Genomic DNA, 8,446 nt, shown 5'->3' with positions numbered 1-8,446 from the left:
AAAATAATTTTATGGTTGGGACACAACATGAGAAACTGTATTGAAAGGGCCAGAAGGTTGAGAACCAGTGCCTAACAAGTTCTGTCTTTGAATGTTAGGCTCTGCTGCCTTCTATAGCTTAGAATGGGGGATGCGTACCCATTAGGATGGGGTCGATATTATTATAGTAACAAACAGCCCCAAAGCTTCCTGAAAATGAAACGAAAACTTCTCTTGCAAACCTTCGCCTCATCTTCTCTGTTGCCTTTAGGAACAAAACAGGCCCAGAATTCTGAATCCTCTCAGCTCAGCCACACCAACCAAAACCTTACACGGCGGCACTGCAGCCTGTCCCCCTCTTTCACCCCGCCACACTGCGCGTCACCCACCAGAGACTTACTGTTCTGGACTCTGCAACCTGGCCTGCAGGACCGGACATGCGACCACACCCGAGGCTGGAGGGTAAATGGGTGAGGCTGAGTTGAACTCTGTAAGCAAAACAAAGTCTCACAGACACACAGGCCTCAATCCCGCCCGTTGCAGCTCATTAAGCCTCAGACACACCACTGCACAGCGGGAACACTATGCCTGATGCCTCGTCCTAACTGGACTCTGAGAGCTGGAGCCTCCGTCTATGTTAACAGAACAGAGAGGTCAAAATGACCATGAGGAGAAAGAAGCAGAAAGTCATGCCCAAATCAATAGCACCTTAATAATGTGCTGGTCCTGTGCTTTCATTGGCTAAACCTGGCCATCATTAGACGCATTGCCCTTTGGGTAATGTACTGTTCCAGGCCACACAGGACTGGGCATCAGGATCCCAGTCACTCACAGACCATTGCTAACTAAGAGTGATGAACATTTACTACACGTGCCAGGCCCTGAATGGTGTTGGGAAATGACAATTTTATGTTTTGGGAGATGGTCACAGATGTCTGGGAAGTGTTGTCTGCAACTGATATCTAGTTTTGTGATATTATTTCAGATTCTGTGAAGCTCATTATCATCACTGAGGTGAAAAGTATTATTTCAATTATTCCTGAAGTCTACAAATGTAAAAATGATTTAAAAATTTTTTTTCATTCGACCTTTAGAGAGAGTGGAAATGAGAGGGACACAGAGAAATACCAAATGGCTGCCTCCTGCATTCTCCTCAACCTACCCACTGGGCATCCAGCCAGGCAACCGGACTTGTGCCCTCACCAGGAATGGAACTGGCAAGCATCCCGTGTATGGGATGATGCTCAACCAACTCAGCCATTCTAGATGTCATTTTTTTTTGTATTTTTAATATAAAACCACCCTATTATTGAGAGAAAAACCAGGTTATGAGAGAATATCTGTATAGCATCCTATTCTTTTAAAAACAAAATTTGAAAGGATATATTGTCCAACAAGTTGACATTTCATACATTGGTAGATTGCTTGTAGTCAGTGCACATTGTGAATGTATGGACCAGGGAGGAGTTGTAGACCACCCTTTTTATTTTTAATTGGAGATCAAACAGCAATTCAAACAAGTTGATACTGCAGCTGGTGCATATTTATTTGTTAAACACACACCAGGATTTTGTTGTAACCCTTAGCCTGGGGTGTTGTCAATTTGGTTGATTTGCTTAGGGGCGTAATTGGTCATCTGTGAGACTCAGTGGGCATGAGGTGTAGAGCAATTGGGGATGGGACTTGCGTGGTGAAGGCAGTAACTGGTCAAGGGGCATCAAGTGTAGCCACATGGGAAATGAGCTCTGGATATCTGAAATCTGACTTGGTTATCAATAGTTGAGGTTGAAGGGAAAAACAGTGAGGGAGGGAGGCCTTCATAGCAGGACTTAAGGCTGCTTCTATTACTGTGGACTAGAGGAGTCTGGGTAGTACATCCTGTTTGAATTTGCCAAGCCTTTTCTGCACCACACATGCTAAGTAATGAGTAGGAGGCCCAGATAACTATGGTAACTATGGGGATGGGTCTGTAGGGGTGCAGGTGTGAGAAAGGTGTTGTAGAAAGAGCGCAGTGCACTTAGAGAGGGCATGTGAATTCATGGCCGAAGGGCCCTGATGTTGACATAAGAGTTAATGAAGGGTGAGTCTATTTCTTCTGGTAACTGGATGATATGAGATGGGAAATTTTATGAGAAGAGGGAGTGTTGTGCTACATGCCAGGTTCAGAGCTTATAAACCATATATATGCACACCTGCCTATTGTTGCGAGATGATACAGTGGATCAATAGGAATGAGATAGTACATATCATTATCACCTGGGCTTGACTATCTACACTGGAATGGGGGAGGGAGAGAGTAAGATAGAAATACATTACAGAGATGGTGAATTAGAATTTTGGAAAAGAAGCAAATTAGAAAACAACCCATTCTCCTCATGGCATATTTGTTTTACCTTTGAAGTTTTGCATCTGGGAAAGAAGCTGTGGGAGAAAAGTCTTGTGCAAAGAATTATGTGCAGCACCTAGTGTAAAGTGATGACCTCAGCACCATGGGATAGTGGTCAGACGTGTGATGCCATGATTTTGGTGTCTTGGAAGTCAATTTTGGGGACAATAAGGGTATTGCCTAACAAGACTAGTTCAAATCACTCACAATCCCTTTATGGGCAACATTTTTTTCTACCCTATGTTCCTGACACCCACTGTTATTGACAAGGGGCAGTGTGACTCCCATTTGAGGCCCAGAGCACAGGTATAATCTATCTACCCATCTGCCTTCATTGTTGTGGGAAGACACAGTATCAGTAGGAATATAAGGAGAGAATGATTTTGATGGGACCAAAACCATGTATCTTCTCTGACATGGAGAGTAGAGGGAACAGATAGATGTGAAGGGTGGGGAGTATGATGAACCTAAAATTTCAGAAGAGAAGCTAATCATAGACTGTACTGACCCCATTATGACAGGATATGGGCTTTGAGGACGTGGCCGTTGCCTTCTCTCAGGAGGAGTGGGAGCTCCTTGATGAGGTTCAGAGACCTCTGTACTGCAAAGTGATGCTGGAAGTTTTTGCTCCTAGATCATCTGTAGGTGAGACCTTCACATCTCTGCTAGTGTCCTTAAGTGATGTCCTCTCTTCCTTTAGACATGGCTTTCTGTCTACCACAGCCAGGCCATGTGTTCTGATAATTTCCCCCACGGTTTTGTCAAATGTGCTCTGGCTGCCAGTGCTGAGCTGTGTGGAGAGCCCTGAGCAATGGCTCCACAAACATCCCTAACACCAATTGCCTCAGAAAGTGCAGGAAGTGTCTGGAAGTCAGGAGTCTGACAGACAGCTTCCTGGATCTCCCCCCCGCCCCTGCTTTTCTTCTCTCTGAGAGGGTGACTATGTCCAGATCATGGCTTCCCCTTCAACCCCCTTCCTCTAGCTAAGGTTTCTTTGTGACTGCTTATGCCAGGTTCTGATCTTTACTTACATGAACCATGGTGTCTCCTTGTAAGACCCTCCTTCAATTGTTATTTGTAATATTCTCTTCCCTGAATACTATTGTAAACTGAATTGCTCTAGGCCAGTGGTCAGCAAACCACGGCTCGCGAGCCACATGCGGCTCTTTGGCCCCTTGAGTGTGGCTCTTCCACAAGATATCACGTGCGGGCGCACACATACAGTGTATTGAAACTATTGAAACTTCGTGGCCCATGCGCAGAAGTTGGTTTTCGGCCTGGGCGAGTCTATTTTGAAGAAGTGGCGTTAGTGTCATGATTTAATTTTATGGATATTGTAAGGTAAATTATAAGGAATTTAATTTTATCAATAAATAATATCGTTATTAAGTATGACATCAAGTTTTATTCAATGTACCTATAGTTTAACTAAGACTTAAAACTTTAGGTAAAGTGTATTAAGTTAATTTTAGGAAACGTTGTGCAGTGGAAGAAGATGTAGTGTCGAGGATTGAGAAAGGTATGTTGAGATGGGTTGGACATATAGAGAGGATGAACGGAAGGAGATAGACGAAACAAGTATACAAGACGAGTGTGGATGGGAGAGTTGGAAGGGGTCAAACTCAGCGAATGTACCTCAATCAGATTGAGGACGTTTTTAGCAAAGGCCAGCTTAGGAGTACCCTAATTAAGTTAATAACAATGTACCTACCTATATAGTTTAAGTTTAAAAAATTTGGCTCTCAAAAGAAATTTCAATCGTTGTGCTGTTGATATTTGGCTCTGTTGACTAATGAGTTTGCCGACCACTGCTTTAGGCCACTGCTGACTGCTCACCTCTGTTGTCCATTAATAATACTTGGAATATTTAGGTTTTACATATTGGTAGAATAGAAGATGCATGAAGAACCCTGGTTTTCTCACAGGGTGAACATGCAAGCTGGTCTCAGAAGAGGTCTGGCCCTGATGGCTGACAACAGCGTGCTGGATATCACAACAGCGGTGTTCAGATCATACCAGGAACCAGCTTTTCAAACAGTGTTTAGGTGCAGGCACCACTGGCTACACCTCACTTCTACCTTTTCTTTCCCATACGTTTCACTTTCTGACTTGTCATTTCATCTGGGGCTTCCTGGATTGGGGCTATGTTCACCTTTGTGGCATCTTTCCATCACCTGTTCCTCTGCATTGCTCTCTCTGCAGTATTCTCTAATATTGACCAGGATATTTTTATGAGGTGCACTTACATGCTTAAGTAGTCCTTGAACACCAGCCACTCATTAGTTGAATTTTACTTGGAACAGACATAACCAACCTTCTGCACAGTGTGCCCATGTCACCAGCAGACAAGCCATGTTGTGAGCAGAAGAATGACCTGGAGATCCTGCTACTCATCCATGTGGTGCTTGCCATCTCTGCGTCACATTTCTGGAGAGGTCTTCCTTGTTTTGTGATATTCAGTAGCTCAGAACTTCACAACAGCATCTTATTAATTCTCCCTGCAGATCTTTTCTTTTCTGACAATTGCATTGAACCTACATGTTATATACAATACACTTTTGTAATGAGACTTCTCCCTGCCACCAAAATCACCATTGATTTCCTCATCATTACTCTGTTTTCAGGTTGTTGGCATAAAACAGATGATGAGGAGGCCTGTTCTGAGCATAGTGTGTCTTTTTAAGGAGACTCGTGGACAGGGCTTCTAAGAGAGTTCCAGCCCAGGAGACCACCCATCTGTGTAAGCAGTGTTCCTCAGTGTTAAAAGATATTTTGCACCTGACTGACTTACAAGCAGAAGACTTTGAGCAGAAAGCCTTCTTTAGTGATGCCTGTAGGAGGGACATCTGTTTCAATGCAAACCCTCAGCAGCAACAGAGGGTTGCCAGTGGAGAGAAGCCCTGGGAAGGATATATGAACCAGGCCATTTTTGATATCTGGTACAGCTTCTACTTATCTTGGATGCCTTCAACCAGCACGGAGGTTGGTAAAGACATGCGAACCATCTCAGATCTCCAGCACCAGGCCACTCTTAACACTGAAGAGCTCCACAGTAGTAGTGAGATTTCCAAGGAATGTTTCCATGAGAAAAGTCATGATGAGGGGGGTGAGTGTGAAAATGCTGCCAGCCACAACCAGAAAGTTGTTCAACATCAGGGTGTCTGCTCTGGAGATGTGAGTTATGAGTGTAACAAATGTGGAAAAGTTTTCAGAGGAACGTTTAACTTCATTCAACATAAGAGAATTCACACTGGAGAAAAGCCCTATGAGTATACTGTTTGTGGAAAGTTCTTTGCAAATAAGTTTAACCTCCTTGACCATCACAGAGTTCGTACCAGAGAAAAGCCCTATGAGTGTACTGATTGTGGGATGTTCTTTAGACATAAGTCTAATCTCTTTTAACACCATGGAGTTCATACCAGAGAAAAACCATATGAGTGCAGTGATTGTGGGAAATCATCCAGGCAAATCTCTTCTCTCACTCATCATAAGAGAATTCACACCAGAGATAAGCCATATGAGTGCAGTCTTTTTGGGAAGGCCTTCAGGAATAAGTCTAACTTCACTCAACACCAGAAAGTGCACACTGGAGAAAAGCCGTATGAATGTAGTGATTGTGGGAAGGCCTTCCATCAAAGGTCTACCACCACTAAACACCACAGAATTCACACTGGAGAAAAGCCATATAATTGTATTGATTGTGGTTAGTCCTTCAGTCAAAGATTTACCTTCACTCAACACTAGAGTGTTCACATGGATGAATAACCTTATGAGTGTAGTGAATATGGGAAATCTTTTACTCACAATAACCTCCTAAACCACAAGAGAGTTCACACTGCATAAAATCCATATGAGTGTAGTGATTGTGGGAAGTCCTTCAGCCAAAGGTCTAAGCCAGGGGTCCTCAAACTTTTTAAACAGGGGGCCAGTTCACTGTCCCTCAGACCGTTGGAGGGCCGGACTATAGTTTAAAAAAAAACTATGAACAAATTCCTATGCACACTGCACATATCTTATTTTGAAGTAAAAAAACAAAACGGAAAAAAAAAGGCTCTCCTAACTTCAAAAAAAAAGGCCCTACTAACTGCAAAATAAAAAAAAAATAGACCTCCTAACTTCATAAAAAAATAAATCCTAACTTGTTCTTACCTCAGTCCTCAGGCAGCAGCAGGCTCTGCACAGGCAAGCTCGTGACTCATCCAATCACACCCGAAACTGAGAGGAGGAGTCCAGAGACAGAGAGAAGGAGGGGAGTTGGAGAGTGTGGCGCACATTCCACACATGCACACTGTGGGCCCGGGACGAGTCGGCTGCTAAGCAACAGGCAGCGGCGGCAAAAACACCCCGGCAGGCCGGATTAATGTTTTCGGCAGGCTCATGTGGCCCGCAGGCCGTAGTTTGAGGACCCCTGGTCTAAGCTCATTGAACACCACAGTGGTCACAATTGTGAAAGGCCTCATGAGTGTAGTGAATGTGGGAAATCTTTTATCCGAAAACCTAGCCTTGTTAGACAATTGAGAGTTCAAACTGGAGAAAAGCCTTAAATGCTCAGGGAATGTTTTATCTTTCTCGTTCATAATAACAACACTGAATGTGATTCTTTCATAAACATTTAACTGAATATAAACCCCTCTTATTGCAACATGCACTGTGCTAGATTGCTCACAACTTTCAGGTGCAAGTGAGGCTTGAAGGAGCTGCATTGCACTTGCTAACCTGCTAGACCTACCACCAAATCGATGGCACTGAGATTATACGTGGCTGAAACAATTTCACCTCTACCACCTGGCTCACCTGTGCATCACTCACAACCCCTGCATGCCCAGGGAAAATGTATTCTGTGTTCTCACTTATACTTGAGGATTATGAAAACTCTGACCTCTGAGAAAGGACTTTAATTCCTTTCTCTGACTAGAAAATGGACCTGACCCCAGGGTTCACCCAGAACACCCGTCCTCAGCTAAGAAGTGCTACCTCTTTCAGGGACATTGTGGTTTTCACATTATGCTGTGATGATTGTTCCAGGTTCTAATTCAACAACCTGCAAACCACATGCTGTATTCTGCTCTGGTTTATGATCTTTTAGTAAAGATGTTTTTGCTATTTTACCTTTAATTTTGTTGGCTCTATTCACTGCCTGGGATGATTCGAAGGCACAGTTGTAATCTGTTGGCATGTAAAAGTGAACATATATTGTGGGTCCCTCAGAGGTCTACCTTCACTAACGTTCTGTGCTTCAGAAGAGACAGTATGATGGCAGAAAATCACTCTTTGTCCAATATTGGCTTATTTTACATTATTGCCCAAGACCTTGAATAAAGACTGCATAGTTTGTGGTTCTAATTTTCAGCCTGTTGCCTCAATTACTGGTGATGTCAATGGTCACCAGGTGACCTTTGTTGAAGAAGAGGCCTTTGTTGTGCTTCTGTGAACAATGTGAATTATATTCTCTGTTCACAGCATGTCTTACCTAAGTCTCAGCGATGTTGAGGGGAACTTCCTTCCAGGTACTGCAAAGGAGCCATGTGCCACAATGTACAATATTTCACAGGCTGGTGTCATTTGTTGTCAGACTCTGATGGTTAAGTGGAACCAAAATTGGGACAGAAACACTGTATTAATAGTGAGTGGGAAAGACTGCAGTAAATTCAATGAAAAGTGCCTCTTCTGCGTGTTATGATTCAAGGCCTGTGGCTTGTGTGATCTTTGTGTGCAGGCATTCTCAGGACCTCCATAACTGGTTCCAGTGTAGCTGAAGTGATTGACATAGAAAAAAATAAAACGGTTTTGTGGATTCCTTTGGGCTCTCTAGGGTGTTCACCTCAAGGTTGTTGTTCAACAGGCAAGAACTCAAAGCTAGAGGAAGGATAATCCTGTAATCAGTCCCATTCTTGTTGATTCCAATGGCAATAGTCTTCACTGCTTGCCAATATTTGCTGCCACTGTGGCAAGGCTGTTCCTCATAAGAAATGAGGAAAGAGATGTAGAATCCATATAGGGTTGACATTAATTTTCCAACAACATAGGAATATCTAGGTGTTTAGTTGGAACCACTTTTTAAAGCTTTTTTTAGATATTAGA

This window comes from Myotis brandtii, unplaced genomic scaffold, assembly GCF_000412655.1.
Source record: "Myotis brandtii unplaced genomic scaffold, ASM41265v1 scaffold879, whole genome shotgun sequence".
NCBI lineage: Eukaryota > Metazoa > Chordata > Mammalia > Chiroptera > Vespertilionidae > Myotis > Myotis brandtii.
The sequence above is the reverse complement of the archived record's forward strand: the minus strand, read 5'-3'. Positions refer to the sequence as shown.